Source organism: Stegastes partitus, unplaced genomic scaffold (assembly GCF_000690725.1).
Source record: "Stegastes partitus isolate 25-593 unplaced genomic scaffold, Stegastes_partitus-1.0.2 Scaffold296, whole genome shotgun sequence".
NCBI lineage: Eukaryota > Metazoa > Chordata > Actinopteri > Pomacentridae > Stegastes > Stegastes partitus.
In genome coordinates this window covers 196,455-216,109 of record NW_007578027.1, presented here as the reverse complement: position 1 = coordinate 216,109, position 19,655 = coordinate 196,455, and the positions used below count along the sequence as shown (strand labels likewise).

Below are 19,655 nucleotides of genomic sequence, written 5' to 3'. Positions count from 1 at the left end.
GTCATGACTGTATATCTGTTTAAATATTCATATAACATGTTATATATCTAAAAATGCCTCAAGTTGCATGAATTGTCACAACAGTAGTCTAAACATTAGACGAAGCTCCAAAACATGTTGGAGTCGAAGGTTTTCTCATTTTAGTGCAAGATAAATCACAAAATACTGTTAAAACCCTGAAAAACAAATCTATATTTGCAGCGTTGTTAGTCATAAAATGTCCAATAAATCAGACTGTGAATGATATATGAACAAAACCCTCTGGACAAGTCTTCAGAATAAAGACAGGAGTAAAACTGCAAGGTTTGTCTATTTTAATGACGTCTGACTGGGAGAAAAAAAAATGATTTTGAGAAAAGGAAGATGTGAAATTTATGTTTGTTGGAAACCACTATTTATGGGTTCAAAATCGGCTCAAAGCTCAAGACATTTTTTTGTAGTTCTCTGACATTTTATCTTTAAATAATCAAATTAAATATGTGGTGATTTACCCGTATGACTAATAGATGAAATGTTGTAAAATAAACACTTCAGTGTGTTTTGTACATTTTCTCCTCTGGTCTGACAGAAGACGTGTTATTAAATCAACACATCACAAAGCCTAGAAATGGATTAGTTTATAAAAGACAGTGTTTCTGTGTGCAGTTAGACCTTGTGTCTGCTAAAAGCCCCCCTGTGGTGCGATATGCTGTAAAACCGTCAAATGAGGCTGAAACGTCACCTGAACTACAGCAGAAATGTGTTATTACCATGAACATCAGATGGGATTTCAGCGCTAACGTACAACCTATTAAAGCCCAGGAACATGAAAGACGTCCGGGACCTGCGTCTGATTCTACATGACTCCTCAGCTCCCTCCTCCTATGATTTAATGATAAACACGTTATTTATAGAGGAGTCTTCCGCCGCCGCCGCTGCCTGCGCTCATTTGCATAATCACCACAATAGCATGATTGCTCGGTGCTCACATGCCGGGACTCATGTGATCCGTCGCATCGTCGGTTATCCGCTGCAGGCCGATCCTCCTCCGACTGTTTGTGTTTGTCTCATTCAGCTCAGGCTCATCTGTTTGTGCGTCTGTGTGTGTTTTGTGGCTTCGCATGTGCTTTTGCTGCGTGTGAATTGGAGCCTGTGTGGAGATGTGCACTAATTATTTGACCCAGAAGTGGAAGGAGGTCAGCGACTTGTGCTGCAGAGACCTCTGACTTTGTGTTTGTGTGTTAATCCTCTGTTTTAATGGTGTGATGCAGCTCAGAGGTCAAGCTGGGGTCATGTCACCAACGTGTTCCCTCTTTGTTTTCTATTTAATTAAAGTTGCATGCCGGACACTGTAAAAAAACAATAACAAAACCAAAAACAAAACCATAAAGAAAGAGGAAAAATCAGCTGCGATAGTCCCAAAAACAGGACCTTAAAAAAACCAAACTGTTTTATTATTTATTATTTATTTTTTGCAAATAACAGAAAATATTTGTGGAATAATGATATTTTTGGCTGATTTAAATACAGTAGTTTTATGATTTTGTTCAGGTTGAAGTTATTTTCCAGACTTTTTCTGTTTTGTTAAATTACAGATAATGAATTAGAAATAACACATTTACGTTAATGTTAAATAACATCCAGGCCAATTAGTAATGTCTGCATCCACAAATCTACTGATTTGTTCTTTTACAATTGACTGTAAATTTGTGCAATTTTTTAACTTTATTTACATATGAATTTTACACATATTTGCTGTTATTTGAAAGATAAATGATCCACGTTAAGATTGGAAAAAATGGGCTTTTACTAGATATTATCTGTAATTTAACAAAACTGTTTAAAAATGATTTAACCTTTTACAGTTTTTTTTTTCTTACAGATGACTGCAAACATATGTCAAATAAATATTTTTTTTGCTGATTTACATCCAGTAGAAACAATATTAATCTGTATTTTTTTTTTCCAATTTCCTGTTATTTTACAGATTTTCCCTGATTTGTTAAATTACAGATGATGTCACAGAGTGATGAATTTGCATTAACCATGAATAACAAACAGTCCGGTTAATAATGTAAACATCAAAATAATTTGTGTTTTTTCATAATGATTGACCGTAAAATTACACTTTTTGATTTTATTTTTTTTTTTACTGTATTTAAATAAACAAAAAATACAATAAATTAACAGTTATTTAACCGAACATTATCTTATCCTGAAATTATCATTTATGATATAATAACTAATAACAGGGAACATCCCACTCTTCAGGAATAATAGACTATTGGTAAAGAAGCCCTTTGTTATCTGTGTTTGCCCTGCTGCCGGCGATGCTCCTGCATTAGTGAACTCTAGCAGGTTACTCTCACCTCACTGTCGTCTTCTTGAAAACACATTAAGCTCCTCGTCCTGTAATGACAGTCCTTCAACAATTCACTCAATAAAGGCGTCTACACAAAAGACCTGATCATAACAACAGCCTGCGAGGCAGAAGCTAATCTTTGAATCGCTGCTTTGATGCAGGTCAGAGTACACGTGGCTGCACAGAATAATAATAGAATCGCTGGAATAAAACATCGTCTCTCATATAGATGCTAGCCGCTGTGAGGACCACTTGAAGTAGCTCTGATCTAAAGCTGAGTGGAAATATCCTGAAGTAGAGATGGTAATGTTAAACTAGCAGGAACACAAGGAATCAAAGTCACACAAGAACCTTCAGTTAAAGTTAAACTGAGTCCACCTGTGATTTCCAGTCAGTCCAGCTGCATAAACAAGGTTCTCAACAGAGCTGTGAACAGCAGAACCTTCTCAGCTTCAGACCCATGAGCTGTGTCCATCTGCATGTCTTCATTATGGCTCCACATGGAAAAGAAGTTTAAAAAACAGTGGATGAACCTGATTGTACCTCACAATGATAGAAAAGGATCCAGGAAGATCTACTACAGCTCAGAGGAACACAGCAGCAGTAAGTCTAGAAGGAACCACAGTAGCTCTGATCAGGACTGCAGCTCCTGATTGACCCCACAGACGGTGAGTCAGAAAAGTTCCAGGACTGGTGTCACAGTAGATGTTTTCCCCTTCAGACGATCAACCAGCACGTCTACAAAGAGATCCTGAGACGTTTGCTTCGTTCAGAGAAGAGGCAGAGTTGTGGCAGGACCAGTGGTGGCTGCTTCACCATGACTCTCAACGCCCTGAGCACAGTTCCTGGCTGAGAAGAACATCTCCGTGCTGGAGCAACCTCCCTACTCACCCCACCTGGCTCCGTGGGATTGGTTCCTCTTCCCAAAGCTCAAGGGGTTTAGAAGTTTAGAAGACAACATCAGGATGGCTGTGACCACGGAGCTGAGGAGAAGAATCCTTCCAGGAGTGCATGGTGGCAGAGAAAAGAAGGCTGGGAAAGTGTGTTAGACTCCAGGGGGATTACTTGGAAGGAGACAACTGGTAGTTTGTAGTTTGGATTTGAAATCTATCTTTTGTGACACCAGTCCTGGAACATTTCTCACACACTTCGTACTTTCACAATCCAAGGCTAAAACAAATTGCACTGTGGGATTAATAAACACTCCTCTTCTCTCCTCTCTTCTCCTCATATCTCATCTCATCTCATCTCATCTTATCTTATCTTTAAAACAGACGGCAGCTGCTTCAGACTGGCCCAGGCGTCATCAACAGAAACCAGTTTCTCTGAAGCTCAGACGGCCTGAAGGACACTTCATAACATCAACCACTGCTGATGGAGGACAAGAAGAAAACCTCTGCTTGCTCTTTCTCCCTGAACTTCAAGATGAAGAACACGAAAAGCAGCCTGATGAATGTTGTTTGGTTCAGATGAGACCAAGATAAATACGATCAGCCCAGATGGAGGCCAACACGTTGGCCGTGAACCTGACTCCCACAGTGGATGCATGGTCCTGATGGTGAAGAGCAGAAGTAGTGTGATGATACGGGGCTGTTTTTTTGAATTTATTTTTTACGGAGCACCAAGACTTACAGTACTTGATACTTCTTATGTGAACATTTACTGCTGAGCCTGTAGTTGTGCCAAAAAAGAGGCTGAAGAATGTCCCGTTCACGAGCAGTGAGAGGAGGCTGTAAAGTAAAACTACAGAAATGAAAGGACTGAGATTGGATGAAGCAGAGAAGGAGGTCCTGTGGAGGAGGAGGAGGCAGTGATGGACTCTGGGAGGATTTAGAGCACAGTGTCTGAGTGCAGGCAGCCTGATTGACCGACTGTACTTGCCGGCTGCTTGGTCAGCAGTCGGAGCTGAGCTGAAACGTCGCACACCGGCTAAGTAATTGGCTCTGCTCGATAGTTTGACAAATGCCTCGGCTTCTCTCCGCCACAGCGCCTGCTCGGTTATCAGGTTAACTGAGGAGACGTCCAGCTGTGCAGGCCGCTAAAGTCCAGATTTAGATGTTACGGTGTCGGGTATTAACATGTAGAATATGGTGTCTCATATTAGAAAACAGGGACGGCTGCAGAACATCCTGGTAATCAGTCTGCAATTTACTCTGCTGGTCTTCAGTTTTCTTTAAATTTCTTTCATCTCCTTTCTGTTCTGCCTCTTCCTTCATCTTTAATCTCCTGAGTTCTCCTTCCCTGTCTCCTCTGCTGTCTTCCTTCTTCAGCTCTCCTTTAATTTCCTTCCTCTTCTTTTTCATCTCCTTCATTAGTCTCCTTTCTTTCCTCCTCTCCTGCCTTTAACTTCATCTTTTTAATCTCTTTTAATTGCCAAAATGAATCTCCTAATTTCTCCTCCATCATTTCTTCCCCTTCCCTCTCTGCTCTGCTTTCCTTCTTCTTCTTTCCTTTAATGCTCCTCATTTCTCTCTACTCTTTTCCATCGTCTCTCCTCTTTTAATTCTCTCCTTTACTTTCTTAAATGATATTTTAATTTCTCCTCCATGATCTCCTCTGCTGTCCTCTTTAATGCCATCCAGCTCTCCTCTAATGCAGCCACTCCCTCCTCCGTTCACTCTTCTCCTTTATTATTCTGCCTTTTCCATCATCTTTTCTCTGTTTAATCTGTCTTTTACTTTCTTAAATTAATCTCCTAATTTCGTCTCCATCATCTCCTCTGTCCTCTTTCCTTCCTCCACCTCACTCATCCTTGCTTCTCTCCTTTATCCTTTTCTTTAAAAAAATAAAATAAAAAATTCTCCTCCTTTTGATTTATGTCCTTTATTTCTCCTTTAACCCTCTTCTTCTTTTTCTTCTCTTAGGCACACGTCTCCTCTCCACATCCATCCGCGCCCCCGAGGATAAACCGCGCTCCTGGGCACCCCGCCCGGCTGCGCGCTTCATGCGCGTGCGCGCGCGTGCAAGTGTGTGTGCGCAGTTGGTTGAGTGTGTCGGGGTGAGGTGGAGGCAGAGAGGGAGAGAGTCGAGCAGCGGGGACGGACGGACGGACGGACGGAGCGGCGGAGCGCAGCAGCAGCGGACAGTTTCCTCCTCCAGCCCTTCGCACCGACACCAGATACTATGCGCATCGCTTCAGGCGCACACCGGCACTAGAACAACAAGGTAAGACGCGTTTTCCTCCACTGTCCTGCGCTGTTTGTGTCCACAGTGAGCGCGTTTCGTGGTGCGCTCATGTGCGCTTGCGGACATCCAGTGGCCGCTGATACGGGCCATGTGGAGCCGGACCGTTGACAGGGAGTGTCTGCTGGGAGCGTTAGAGCGCGTAAACAGCCTCGGTACCGGGCTGCGTTTGAGCCCACATGTGCGAGAATCTGTGCTTTTGGAGCGACTTGGTGTCTCCACGCTGCGCTCTGCTTCAGCGGGATTATTTTTGCTCGTCCAGCCCCGCAGCATCTCCGTGTCCTACATTCTCATGAAGTTTTTAGGAGCGTGAGTGAAATGTTAAAGACGATGCGGGCATTTTTTAATTTTTTATTTTCTGTCTCTCTGTGAGATGCACATTAAGGCTCCAGGCCGCTGCTTTCATCCAAAGTGCCTCCCAGTTTAATGAGTCTCTGCCCTGCGCGGCCCCACAGGGAGCCGCTGGAGCCGGAGAGCGCACCGATCAACAACAGCCCGAACTCCGCTGTTTGTGCCGGAACTGCCTTAATTACTGCAGAGGAGAACTTTGTCAGAGGGTCTCCAGAACCAGGTTCCCGTTCAGACACATGACAGGTGCGACTTACCGCAGAAACGGTGCGTAACCGTGTGCGTTTGTGTGCCTGGTGAGGCTGCGAGCCTGTAGTAGTAATTCTCTGATGACACTGCGCCTCTCGGTGCAGAAACAAGTCAGCGGACAGACACGCAGCACTTCTGGTTGGACTTTCAAAATAAAACTACCGAGCAGCTTTATGAGAAAAACGCATGAGCTGCTGAAGCCTGTGGACGGATTGTTTGCTCTTATTTCATTAAATCACCTTCATCTGTCTCAAAAATCAAAACACACTCAATCTAATTATATGTTATGGTCAACATTCCGTTTCACGCTCCCTCCTCCTTTCTGGTTTTATTGTTAAAGCTCCCTCCCTGGTTTCCGCCTTTCCATCAGCCTTTACGCAGCGCGTCGCTCCGTCCAGCAGGGTTTCCCTCCTGCTCGGGCTGCTCGGAGGACGAGTCTCCACCTTAACGGCGCCCGACTCCAATTCATTACAGCCTAATGAGCTCGTGTCCTCCATCAGATCGGTCCAGACTCGGCTGCTGTGGAGCGTTTACACGGAGCAGAGACTTGTGCAGGGCTCCGTTCACTTGCTTCATGTTGCGTAACGCGAGCTCAGCCGATGTAATCACGGATGCAGCTTCAGACAAACAATCTTTTATTGTGGAAACAACATTTGAAGGACATGATGGCACATTTCTCTGCCACTTTCATGTGTTTGCAAACATGCATGTGTTAAATATTTAGTATTTATTCCTCTAAATGTGACCAAGGAGTGATTTCTAATCAGGCTAATAGCCTGTGTGAGCGTTTCTTCTGTTTTTATCTCTGCTGTGAGCCTGAGGCAGCTCTGCAGGGCTCAGAGGGGACTGCACAGCGCCTGATTATAAATGTAAACTAGTTGATGAACTTGGCTGTAGTTGTAATGAGGGGGGCCGGTCTAACAGCTGGACTGCAGCACTGAGAAGTGGGGATCCTCCTCCTCCTCCTGCTGCTGCTCCGAGGAGCTGCAGCGGGGCTTCCCTGGGCTTTTCCTCTCCGTCTTCAGCTCTGCAGCTCTTTCTGGGGCTTCCCTTGTTTTTCCCTGCAATCACTGCTCCTATCCACATCCATCCATCTCTGAGGGAAAAAAAAGGCTGCAGCAGCAAAAAAACAGCAGAGAAGCTGCACGAACAGGAAGATAAAGGGAAGCTGATGATATAAAGCACAGCAAGGCTCCTTCAGAACCATTATTTGCATTCTGTGCACGCTACTGTATACAGGACATGTTAGGAGTGATTAGTGTCATCAGTTGCCAGCTCTGGGTGTGTTCCTCTTCTTCTGTGGTTCATGTGATATTTGCTCAGAAAGCCTCCACCAACAGATTTAGCATCTTCAGAGCAACATCCAACTGCTACCTCTTATATTGGCTGATGGATTATTCATCAGCACCCCTCCTTCCTCTCCTCTTCCTCCATTATCTCCCCCCCTCTCTCCTCCTCCTCCTCCTCTTCCTCACTCCCTTGGCATCTTCCTCCCCTCCCCACATCCTCGACATCTTTACGTTGTTTTTGTTATTTCGAGGCGTTCAGCAGCCTCCCTGCGTCCCACAGACCTTGCGTTCCCCCTGCTTTCTGCGCCTTTTAACCTGCGTTCACCCAGGAGGCTGTTGTGCTGCTCTTTCATCACCGCCCCGCCTCGCACTCGTACATTTACAAATCACACTTGGGAGAGTCTCGGGCAGAACCACAGCCGAGGAGCTCCGAGGGCCGTTACACAACACCGTAGTTTCCAGCTCGGCTGTTAAAGTGATAAACCGCAACATTAGACACTGTAAAATATTTGTTATGAAAGCCACACTGTGAAACCCCTTCCTAGTTATTATCCTAAACAGCTCGTGTCATTAAGGGAGGCCTTTATGTAACAGGAGGAAGAAAACACGACCAAATAAAATGTGCAGAATCATCCAGAAGTTCAATTAAATCCTCTTTGCTTGTTGATTTAATCCCTAAAAACTCACATCTGTGTGTCAAAGTTACATATTTAGAGGTTTAATCTGTAAAAATAATCCCAACCTGCGTCAAAACTGCTCCAAAGTGCAGATCTTTGAAATCCTCGACACTGTAAAACTGCTCCACGCTACACGATGTCAAGCTGTGTTATCGAGGTAACTCAACGAGTTAGCCGACAGCGTTGTTTGTTCAGGTTTGTTGAGACGTCATCTGCATAATCAAGGTGGAAATCCTCAGCGAGTCCTGGACATGTTCACGTTTTCATCAGAGTAAGTCTTTGAAGGAAGAATTTGTAGTTTTGTTTTGAAGTAAATGTGAATTGTGAGCTGTGTTGAGGTGGAAAAGGAGGCTGAAGGTTCCCCCAGAAGACCTTCAGTCTCAGGATTAAGTTTAGTTTTCCTTCCATGTTTACTTTCAACGCTCTGGTTCGGTTCAGGAAACAACATTGTTGTATTTTGTATTATATCTGGCTTTGTTTGACACTTTTACAGATTATATTAGAATCTTGGTTAAGTTTAGCCACCAAAATACTTGGGTTTGGGTTAAAATATTTCTCTACATGTCTGAAGCGTCTCCTCCATTTTCTGGGTTGCCACGGTTACAAGTCCGTCTAATACACGATCGGTTGGCTGAAAAGCAGCAGCAGTGAAGCTGTAAATTAAAAGATGCATTAAGTAGAAATGTATCTGGGATGTGTTCCAAACGTAATCCAGCAGAAAACAAGTTCCCTTCAGAACATTTGAGAACACTTTGGTTTTACAGGAATGTGATGTGATGAAGGCTGGTTGCGTATATTTCTCTAAAAAAAACTAATGAAGCCCCACATAAATCTGCAGAAAATGCAGTAAGTCATGAGGAAGCATTAGCAGAGTTAGCACTTTGTTCAAATCTCTGGAAGTCTGGCAACCTGACGGGAGCCTGAAGTGGCCGTTTGTTTCATTAGTGTTATGGAAAATCAGAACTGTGATGACGTTACAGGATTTCAAAGCTTCACAACATCTGATCTTTATGTCCTGTTTATGTACTGATGGGGCTGGATGGAGGAGTGTGTGTGTGCTGTGTGTGTGCTGTGTGTGTGCTGTGGGGTTTGGCTGGCTCATATTGTCTTGTTATTATCTGGTACCTTGGATGTGGTTTAGTGTTTTATATTTCCTCGTGTTCCTCCCTGCTCTGGGACTGCAGATGGAAAAGATCTGGTAGCTTAATCTGATACGAAGCATCTCTGCTCCTGTGAGATTCATGTTTTTGTACCTGCTCTGTCAGACGGGGGTTCATCAGCTTATAATCAATTATTCCTACATTTTCACCTTTTTATGTTCTTAGATGTGAGAATTCGCTGCATTTCTTTAAATCACAGGAAGTTAAAACTTTGTTCTTTTACAAAACAAAGCCTCTGAGGAGATAATGTTGAGCTGTAGAATATTTAAATCCCATTTTTTACTGTTTTCTGCTGTTGTATAGAACAAAAGTTGACTGAAACTGTTGGTTTGGTTTGAATCACATTGATTTTCTTTCAACCTTAACCACACTGTAAAAAATCTCACATTTTAAAATACTGTAATATTTAAACAATTAACTGTTATTTTACACATTTGCCCTGTTTTGTTAAATTACAGAAAATAACTAGTAAAATAACAGGAAAAAAGTATTAATTTATATTTTAAATATTAAAAACAGGCCAAAGCTGTAAATAATTTCACATCACAAATCTGTGTTTTTAACAGCAGGTAATTTGCTCTTTTACAGTTTTTATTCGTAAGATTACCGCATTTTTAAAGTAAAAAGTTTGAGTTATTTATTATATGTTTTAGATTTTCCGTTTTGTTAAATTGCAGATGATATTTAGTAGAATCACAGGAAAAAAAGGGATTCGTTTGCATGTCGACTATAAAAAATGAATAAAAACAGGAAGAAAAAAACTGTCAAATTTAAATAGTATCCAAATATAAATAATTATTTGTTCTGCTACAATGCATTACCGTAAAATTAAACTATTTTAATGTATTTAAATCAGCTAAAATAAAATTATTTTGCACACAATTGCAGTTATTGTGACTGTTTTTACAGTTTTTGAACACTACCGTGTTCCAGAGGTCATTAAAAATAGTAAGTGTTATTTACAGATTTTTCCCTGTTTTGTTAAATTACCTATAATATTTCGTAAAATCACTGAAAAAAGGGATTCGTTTGCATGTCGACTATAAAAAACAGGAAGAAAAAACTGTAGATAATGTCAAATTTACATAGTATACAAATATGTAAATAATAATTTGCACTGCCATAATGTGCAACTGTAAAATTAGACTGTTTTAATGTACTTTAATCATCGAAAATATTCTTATTTTTACAGATACTTGCAGTTATTTTTACAGTTTTTGAACGCTGCTGAGTTTTTAAACATCTGATTTTTACCATTTTGTTTTGACTGTATTTTCTAACCTTAACCAGGTGGTTATTGTGCCTGTGTATATTTTAAAGACCGCTACTAAACTAACGTGTTTGTCTCCAGTTTTAATAAACTTCAATCTGCACCCAAAACTAGCACTTAAAACCTGCTGCCAGCTAATGAACTGGCAGCATCACGCCTCCTCGGTGGAGGTAAACAGACTCCAGGCTCAACCCTGATCCTGAGGGATTCGTGATCGTTCAACACACAAAACAACACAAAGATCGCGCAAAGTGCAACAAACCAAAGAGGAAGACAACGTTTACCTCTAACATCAAAGTAGCCGTCACTCTCCCGTTTGTCTCCCTCGTCTCAGCTCCTAATTATCCATCCGAAGCCCTCCTCCTCCTCCTCAGTCTGATTGCTCTCGAGGGATCCATGCAGGCCTGTTTCCGTCCCTGCAGCCTCTCACCCGCTGCCTCTTTTCGCAGTTTTTAATTACACAAGTGATCTGGCTGATTGCTCGTCTGAGCCGAGGACGGGGGGTAACGCAGGATGGTATAAACACAGACGAGGGGATTGATGGTTTGGATTTTTTTAGGAGAGAAGAAGTCTGGAGCTCCGTCACTTCGGAGCTTCAGATTTTCAAATGTGGGAGTGTTGTAGTGGGAAGTTTCGCCTCCTCAAGTTTGGACAAAATTGGATCAGGGTGTTGTGTGATGTGTTTGGCGAGCAGCTAACAAACAAGAGAACAAGCCGGCTGATCTTTTCAAGTCCTCCAGTTTTATTATGGATGATGAAAAACAGGGTCAGACAGACAGACAGACAGAGAGAGAGCCTCTGGGATGCTGATGTCCGATACGATCCAGGAGATGGACTTCGACGCAAGAAAACAGACAGAAAACAAAGACTGGAGATCGGATGAACGGGGCCTCAGAGGGAGAAGAAAAATATGAAGAATCACAAAGAGTAAAGACAGAGAAGACACGTCAAGACTGAGCAAAACAAAAGCAAACTCCTGAGATAGTTCAGCTGTTTCTGCATGAACAGACGCCTGAGAGCTTGACTTCATGTGTGAAAACAAGACAAGACTTTATTCAGTTCTTCTTGAAAGATAGAAAGACAGAGTAGAAAAGCAGTAAGATATAATAAATATAACAAGCTAAATAAGGCTAAAATAGAGCAGTGAAAAGTAGTGCTGGCTTTGCTTGGCAGGCATGTTGAGCCCAAAGCCAGAATCTAGATACTGGTTCTGTTTTAACCTGCTACGTTGCCATGGTAACTGATGCTCCCGGTCCTGAGGAGGATCTGTTCCGAGTTTGGGGTTTAAATCAGCCGTACGAAGCGTCTCCTTCGCACCAGTTTTATCTGCAGACCTGTTGATGTGCAGCCACAGTCGAGCAAACACGTCAAGTCTGTTTTACGCTGCTGGTAGAACACAGATCACAAAAAAACTGATCTATCACAGAGAATATTCAATCAGTAACATTGCCTTCACCCTGAGTCAGCTGGGATAGACTCCAGCCCCCCATGACCCTAGTGAGGATTAAGGTGTAGAGATGATGGATGGATATTAAAGCTCTCCATTATAACAGCTGTTCCTCTGACTAAAGTAGGCGGCTTGATATCGCTCTGTTTGGGGTTAAAGAAAACTGAAACGCTGAACAAAACTTGGGTCAACAGACAAACAGGATAGAAACCGTTACCTCTGAGGTTTTAGGAAAGCCTGACTTTGTTAAACCCGTTTCATAATCCACTCCTCTGATCTCAAGTCTTCTGTTGAGACGCAGTCGAGTCACCATTTTATACAAATTCAGACTCTTTCAAGTCCTTTCAGCGTCGAGGCCTAAAAATAATCCAGTTCATGTCAACTCATTGTCTTCTGGGCTTTTTGTAGTCATGTGCAGATGAGACAAAATGTGACAGAATGAAAGCGTAAACGATCCACCTGCAGAGAATTATGGCCTGAATCTGTAGCCTCCTTCACTGTATGGAGCGCTATTATGAGCTTCAGCTCATTGTTCAGCTGTCGGGCTGCAGCGTTACTGTTTCACTGTCAGAGGAGCGTTTTTGGCCACACGATGCAGCTGTTTTCAGAGACACGTCTTTAAAATACACTAATCTGCTCAGCAACAAGCCCCAGACAGATTCAGAGAAGAGCTGGTGAACATACAGTTAGCATTTAGCAGCTAAAAATCCAATAATTCACTGAGAGGAGCTGGTGGAGACCAAAAACAGAGCTAAAAGAGAGAAAATATTTCACTCACATTCATCAGTTGGACACAAATAAGACTCCACATAAATAAGAATGTATTCTTTAAATTATTTATTTAGTATTTTTCCCTACAAAAAGCAAACGCACAGAAAAGAAATCGGATCAATACAAACAGCGTTGTGCATCGATCCGTTCCTCCCCTCATAAATGATAATGTCGCCGTGTAGCTGCTGGATGTGTAAATGAGCTCGTTGCCCCCAACTCGCCAAGAATTATGTAGAAGTGGCTCCAAGATTAAGGAGGTTTCTGTCACGGTTGATTTGGCAGCACCTGTAGGTGGTTTCACTGCTGCAGCTCCTGGAGGATGTAACGCGCTGCATGTTTAACCAGCTCAGGTTGTTGTTGTTGTTTACATCAAGATGTGACAACACGTGATCCCAAGCAGCTGTTTGTCAAACTACTTTTACATTGTCTGGTATTAAGTTTGACCCACAGAGGAAACCTGAGCAGTATTTTTATAGTATTTTACATTAGACCAGGCCAAGCAAGTGACGACTAGTTAATCTGGTTATGAAATGAAATGAAATGAAATGAAAAAAAAAATGAAATGAAAAATACTTTATTCATCCCAGAAGGGAAATTCAATCCTGTAAAAGCTCACCTTTCTTTTTTTTTTATTTTTATTTACACGCTGTTTTTAAATCTGCAAAAAAAAAAAACGTTATTTTACAGATATTTGCTGTTTTTTAAAAGAAAAAATCTGAATATTAAGAATTGAAAAATAGTAGTATTTTGTTATTTCTCACATTTTTTCTGCTTTACTAAATTATAGATAATATGTAGTAAAGTATATTTTATATTAACATATTTTAACAATATATCCTCACTATTACACTTCTGGTTAGATGCATTTCATTGGCTTGTGCTTCTACACGTGTAATGACAATAAAGTTGAATCTAATCTAATTATTTTCACTGTAAATGACACTGATTTATGGTATTATTTATTAAAAATTGGCAGGTATTTCCACCATTTTGACAGTTTTTGAACATTGTAGTATTCTATCGTTTAAAAAAATAATAATTCAGGCACTTTTTTCATTTATTTCTTTCACGATATATCTGTGGGATGGTGTAGTTTCCTACGTTAAACCAAGTAGCTATTGTACCTGTCATTAAAATAGATATGTAGAAGGTTTTTCCCTGATCCAGCCTCTTATATGTGAACATTTTCTGATTTCTTTGCTCCTCTAAACTGTAGATCTTTAGATTGTGGACAACACAAGACATTTGTTGACATTTTATAGACCAAACAAAACAGAGAAAGTACTGGAGAATGAAATACAATACGTACCGTCGATCCACATCGCTGCAGAAAGAACCACATCCGTAATCGTAGCCGGAGTTGTGATATTTACACACAGTCGCAGCAGCTGTGGTCACTGTGGTTCTATACTGTCAAAACACAATGAGCAATAAATGCATTATTAACAGTTTTACATTATCTCTCCGTTCTCCAGCGCCTGCAGAACTACTACTACTATAACACTAAAGGACTGCACCCAAACACTAAAGTGTTGGTGTGGAATTGGCAGAATGACAAGAAAAAAGCAAAAGTTGAAGCTTATCAGACAGAAAATCAAAGAGAGAAAAGTGCTGTTTTGTTCTGCGGATGCATTTTCGTGGCAGTCTTTTCTAAACTCCTCACAAATGCACCCACGGTTAACCAGCTGAACACTTTAAATTAGCCCGTATTCTGCTCATTAGCTGTGCAGCAGTGTTACTAAAGCTCCATTACACATGTTTCCGTCTGTGGCAGTACCGCCGCCTCCAGTTTTTGGTTCTTGTTTTGGAAAGTGACTGGAAAAACTGTCTTTTCTGTGACTGTGATGCAACAAAACTAAGCTGAACCAATGATACTTCAGCCCCGAGCTATTAGAGAGCCCATATTCTGCTCGTTTACAGCTCATAATTGTGTTTTTAGGGTCTACTTCAGTATGTTTACAAGCTTTAATGTTCAGAAAAGACAGTTTTACATTGCTGCAGCACCTCTTCTCAATCTCTGTCTGATCTCTTTGTTTTGGCTCCTGTTGCTTTAATGCTCTGCTCTGATTGGTTGGCTGGCCTAAAAAAAGCCAGGTAATGTTGATTAACCCCAGATCTGTGAGTGTAGGGATGTAACTCCAGCAGAAACAGCATATTAGCAAGCTGCAAGGATGCTGTTTATTCGTTTTTTTAAAAGGCCAAACAAGCTGCTAGTCAGGCGCTATGCTAATGTGGCACGTGATGATGTCGATAAGTAGCAGAAGAGAGAATCAATCTAGCTGTTTTCAGGGAAGTAAAAGCAGTATCTTCTATAGGAGAAAATAAACGCTTTGTAAGTTTTCAGACCTTTTACGTGCACCAAAAGCAGCCATATAACACAGAAACTAAAAAGCAGAAAACGGGCTCTTTAATGTGACGCTGCAGCTCTGCTCAGACGTTTGTTTTCAGGTTGGTTCTCTAGAAATCATAAACTAGAAGACGCACATGAATCAAGAAACCGACACATCTCGCGCACCCCAGCAGACAGTGTGTGTGTATATTTGTGTATGTCCGTATAAATATGTGTGTGTTGGTAAGAGAATGAGTGCTGCAGTGGCCTCCTGCTGAGCTGCAGCTCCTCAGCTCTGGTGCTGTGAAATCACAACCATCCTGCTGTCAGATGTGTTTGAAGCAGTGCGTTACAGCAAACACACACTCACATACCAACACACACACACACACACACTGCAGGATGAAATGCTTCCAGTGTTATCCTCTCGTCAACTCCTACGCCGGTCATGCATGATGGGCCTCAGCGTCTCGGGGAGTTTCACCGTCGCCACCCCGGCTGCCCTCTCTCCCTCCAGCCGTCCCGCAGCGCTTCTCTCTAATTTCTTTAATTTGCATTGAATTAACATGCTGCCCTTTCACTTACCCTTTCCTCCACTTGATCATATACACAGTATAAGAAGCCTCCCTCGTCCACTCCCTCCACCTCTCTCTCTTCTCCCCACGAGTCTCCTCCACCCCTCATTAATATGAATGAGGATTATAGCGTCATGCATGGCTGTGGCTTGTTTTGTTCTGACCATGTATGCAACCAGTCTGACAACGCAGTTTCTTTTTGTTGCTTTACAACACTGAATCATGGTTTAGATTTTAGAAAAAAAAGGACTCCTTCATTTCAAAGTGAAAACAGATTTCTACAAAGTGATGTCAAGACATAAAACAAGTGATTGCATAAGTATTCACCCGTGTAGTGTTTAGTAGCTGCAGTGACCCTGTGGATAGCGCTCAGTTAGCCTAAACATCTGCGATTTTATCCTGTTCTTCTTTGTAAAACTGCTCAAACTCTGTCAGGTTGAGGTCTGCGTTGTCCCCTTGTGCACCTTTAGATGTATGCCTCGGGTCATTGTCTTGCTTAAAAATAAGTCTTCTCCCACGTTGCAGTTCTCCTGCAGCCTGCATCAGGATTTCTCTGCACTTTGCTGCATTCATTTTACCCTCAACCTTTAGCAGCCTTCCAGGGCTTTCTGCTGAGAAACATCCGCACATCATGATGCTGCCGCCGCCGTGCTTCACATCATGATGCTGCCACCACCGTGCTTCACATCATGATGCTGCCACCACCGTGCTTCACGTCATGATGCTGCCACCACCGTGCTTCATCATGATGCTGCCACCGCTGTGCTTCACGTCATGATGCTGCCACCACCGTGCTTCACAGTGGGGATGGTGCGTTTGTTGTTATCACTCAATTTTGATCTCGAGAACCTTCTTCCACTTGACTTCAGAGCCTCCCACATGCCTTCTGATGAACTCTAGTCTAGCTTTTCTCAGCAGTGCCTTTTTTTTCTCTTTGCCACCTTCACATGAAGCATTGACCGGTGATGAAGAGGAAACAATCTCAGTCTCAATTACCCATGATTCAGTGCTGACTAACTTCCAAAGGGGACGACTTACGTTTTTCTGATTATTTTTAAGTTAATTAGAAATTAAACCCAATAATTAGCCACCTGCTAACTGCATTAGGGATGATGATTAATATTTAAAACATGAGCATGATCGTGGATATTTTCTAACACAAACTGCAGCAGAGATTTATGAGGACATATTTAATGTAAAGCATGCCGTAACTACAGGATAAAACATGTTGTGCGATAATTAGATGTAAAGTAGATCTGCACAGTGATGCTCTTGTTTATGAATCCAGCGATTTATTCAACGAGAAATTAAGTCGGTGCAGAGTTTTTGCACTCATAAATGTGTCCTTGTGTGGCATTCTCTTTAAACTTGTGCCCTTGTCAGAGTGTGTTGGCATGTTTGTGAGCACACGCTACAACATGTGTGCCCATTATAATCTGCTGGATGTTTAAAGCTCAGAGATGCGCCGTCTGAACTCCACAGGGAGTCTGAGCGCTGCCGGGGAGTTTACAGAATCAGCTGCAGGCGGTTTATCACCGCTCCTTGCATCTCTTCTCTTCTATCATCCTTCCATCCTCGCTTCTTTTTTTTATTTTTTATTTATTCATCCACCTCTTGGCTCTCTCATCCTCCCACTATGCTTTTTCGTTGTTTCGTCCTTTCATCTCTCATCCATTTGTTTCCCCTTTCATCCCTTTCAACAACACGTTCCTCATTCATCATCCCGTCTTTCCTCCTTTCATTCCGTTCTGTCTGTATTCCCCCGATGTTTCTCTCTCGCCCTCCACCAAGTTCTCTTCTTTCTCTTTCAACAATTCATTTGTCGTCCTGTTCTTCCCCTTTTTTTCCCCTCAATCCATCCTCTCCTGTCTCGTCACTTTCATCCTCGTTCATCAGAATCTTATTGCAATCGTTCACCTCCGTCGCCACCTCCTCCTTCGGTTTCTTCTTCCTTCATTCACTCCTTTCTCCTCCTATTCTCAGTATTTGATTTTCTTCTTCTTGTACTGCTGTGTGGCAATTTTCACCTCTTTTCTCTCATTTTTTCAAATCTCTGCGTCCTCCAGCATCTGTCATCCTGTCACTTTTCTTCTTCTCTCTTCACCTTTTTCCTTTTTGCTCCACCAGTTGCTTTCCTTCCCCACTTAATCTCCCATGTCTTCACCTGTCTCTGCACCTTTTTTCTCTGCCATCATTTAATCTCGTTTCCCCTCAAACTCTGTTCCTACTCGACTCCTCCGCCTGTCAGTGCTATCTGTCCTGTGTTGCTGCAGCGTAAAGGACGCTGTGGAGCTCTTGTGTGGGCAGCCGTGGGCCGGTTCAGCTCTGAGTGGACCGGAGGTTTGAAGAGCAGCGATTTCAGGACTCTCACTTGTTTTTTGGTGTCAGTTTAATGACACAGCAAGAGATGAAGGGGCCCGCTCAGTGACCCCGTCCTCCCTAACTCCTCTTGATCTCCATTCTCTAACTTCTGAGCCAGAGGTTTAAAGAACCCTTTAAGTCTTAAATCCTCCCCCATCAGTATAGTAATCACGGATATCTAATGTCTGAACCTGAAATGGGGAATGTCGAGTAGTTGGAATTCAACAGGAATAAGTTTTGACAGTTTGGTGATGCTAACGTGCTAATGCTAGTTGTCAAATCTTTTTTTTTTTTTTTTGTAAAAGCCACACCTGTTGGGAAATAATCTGAAATGAGCTTAAAAAGTCAACTCGTCTTGTTTTGAAGTTCGCTCACGAGGCAGCAGACGAGACAGAAAGAGTCAATAAAGAATAAAGTTGCAGGTTAACAGGCGAACGGGGTCAAAAAGAGGCGAGAAGACTGGTGTGGTGCAAAAAGACAATCTGGTGAACTGATGGACTGATGGTATATGGTTATGTCAAGAATCAAGTGATATCGATTCTGCAAAGTCCACACCAATACTGATTATTAGTAATCAAGGAGACCCATGGTGGATGTTTGGAACTGATATAAATTTGCAGTAAACCTTCAGTTATGACAATACATTATTCATCATGACATCTAACAAGGTCACCACTTAACCTTCCCTTATCTCAGCACAGTCTTCTAGAGTCATCTAACTGTCCATCTTTTCTCAAATAAGAAACAGCATGTTGACCCCCGTGCTTTTCAAATCCACATCAGAGTAAGACCTTTCAAAATAAAGGTGCACCTAAAGAGACAGATCCATTTTTAGATTTTCAATAAATGCCATTGTGCCGTTGGTCATTGAATCGATGTGTATCGATGGAGACTGATGTATTTTTACACCTCTAGAGGTTTCTGGCACCAGGATGTTGGCGGCAGATGCTCCGGGTCCTTTGGGTTGTGGGATGGAGCCTCCATCGATCAGGCTCGTTCTGCAGCCGGCGTCAACGTCTGGGCTCTTTGTCGTGTTCCTCGAGCCGTTCCTGAGTGGGTTTTGCAGTGTGTGCAGAGTGCATTGTCCTGCTGACAGAGGCCTCTAAATACTTGGTGTGCAGTGATGTTTAGGTGTGGGCGACCTGTCATGAAAGCAGGACTCCAGTTTTCCTTCAGAATATTAGATTTTAAGATAGTCAAGGTTATTTGCTTCACCTGTCAGTGGTTTAAATGTTGTGTCTGGTCCGTGTGCATAAATGCTAGCTGTAAAGCAGAGCAGGTAGGTGTGGCAACCGAAACAGAAAGAATACTGAGAATACATCCATGACACACCTCAAGGTGGCGCTGTGAGGAACACCAGAGTCGGTAGGATTCATCATCTGGGAACATGAATATCTGAGCTGTTTGAGTCTGGATGTTTTTTAGGTGCAGCACATTTGTGTGTCTCACTCTTAGACCGCTGCTCTTCTGTCACAGTGAGATTATCAAGGAAATCAAACCCAGTGTTCTAATTTCTCCGAACATTTCATTAACAAATAATAAGACCGCTCGGCAACACGGGGTGAAGGCGGCGGAGTGGGCCGGCTGGTTGGAGGAGAAGGAGGAGAAGGAGTGGGCGGAAGCAGAAAGTGTTGTGTCGTGTCTTGCTTTGTGTC

General features: G+C 42.3%; 1 long non-coding RNA gene across 1 annotated transcript in view; it reads left to right on the top strand.

Annotated features, from left to right (window-relative positions):
* The first annotated feature begins 5,426 nt into the window (after nt 1-5,426).
* LOC103358180 (uncharacterized) overlaps nt 5,427-19,655 on the top strand; it is a 113,155-nt gene continuing 98,926 nt past the window's right edge. Inside the window, exon 1 of the long non-coding RNA XR_520238.1 lies at nt 5,427-5,506. This is a non-coding gene — a long non-coding RNA (uncharacterized LOC103358180). The remainder of the gene's footprint in view (nt 5,507-19,655) is intronic.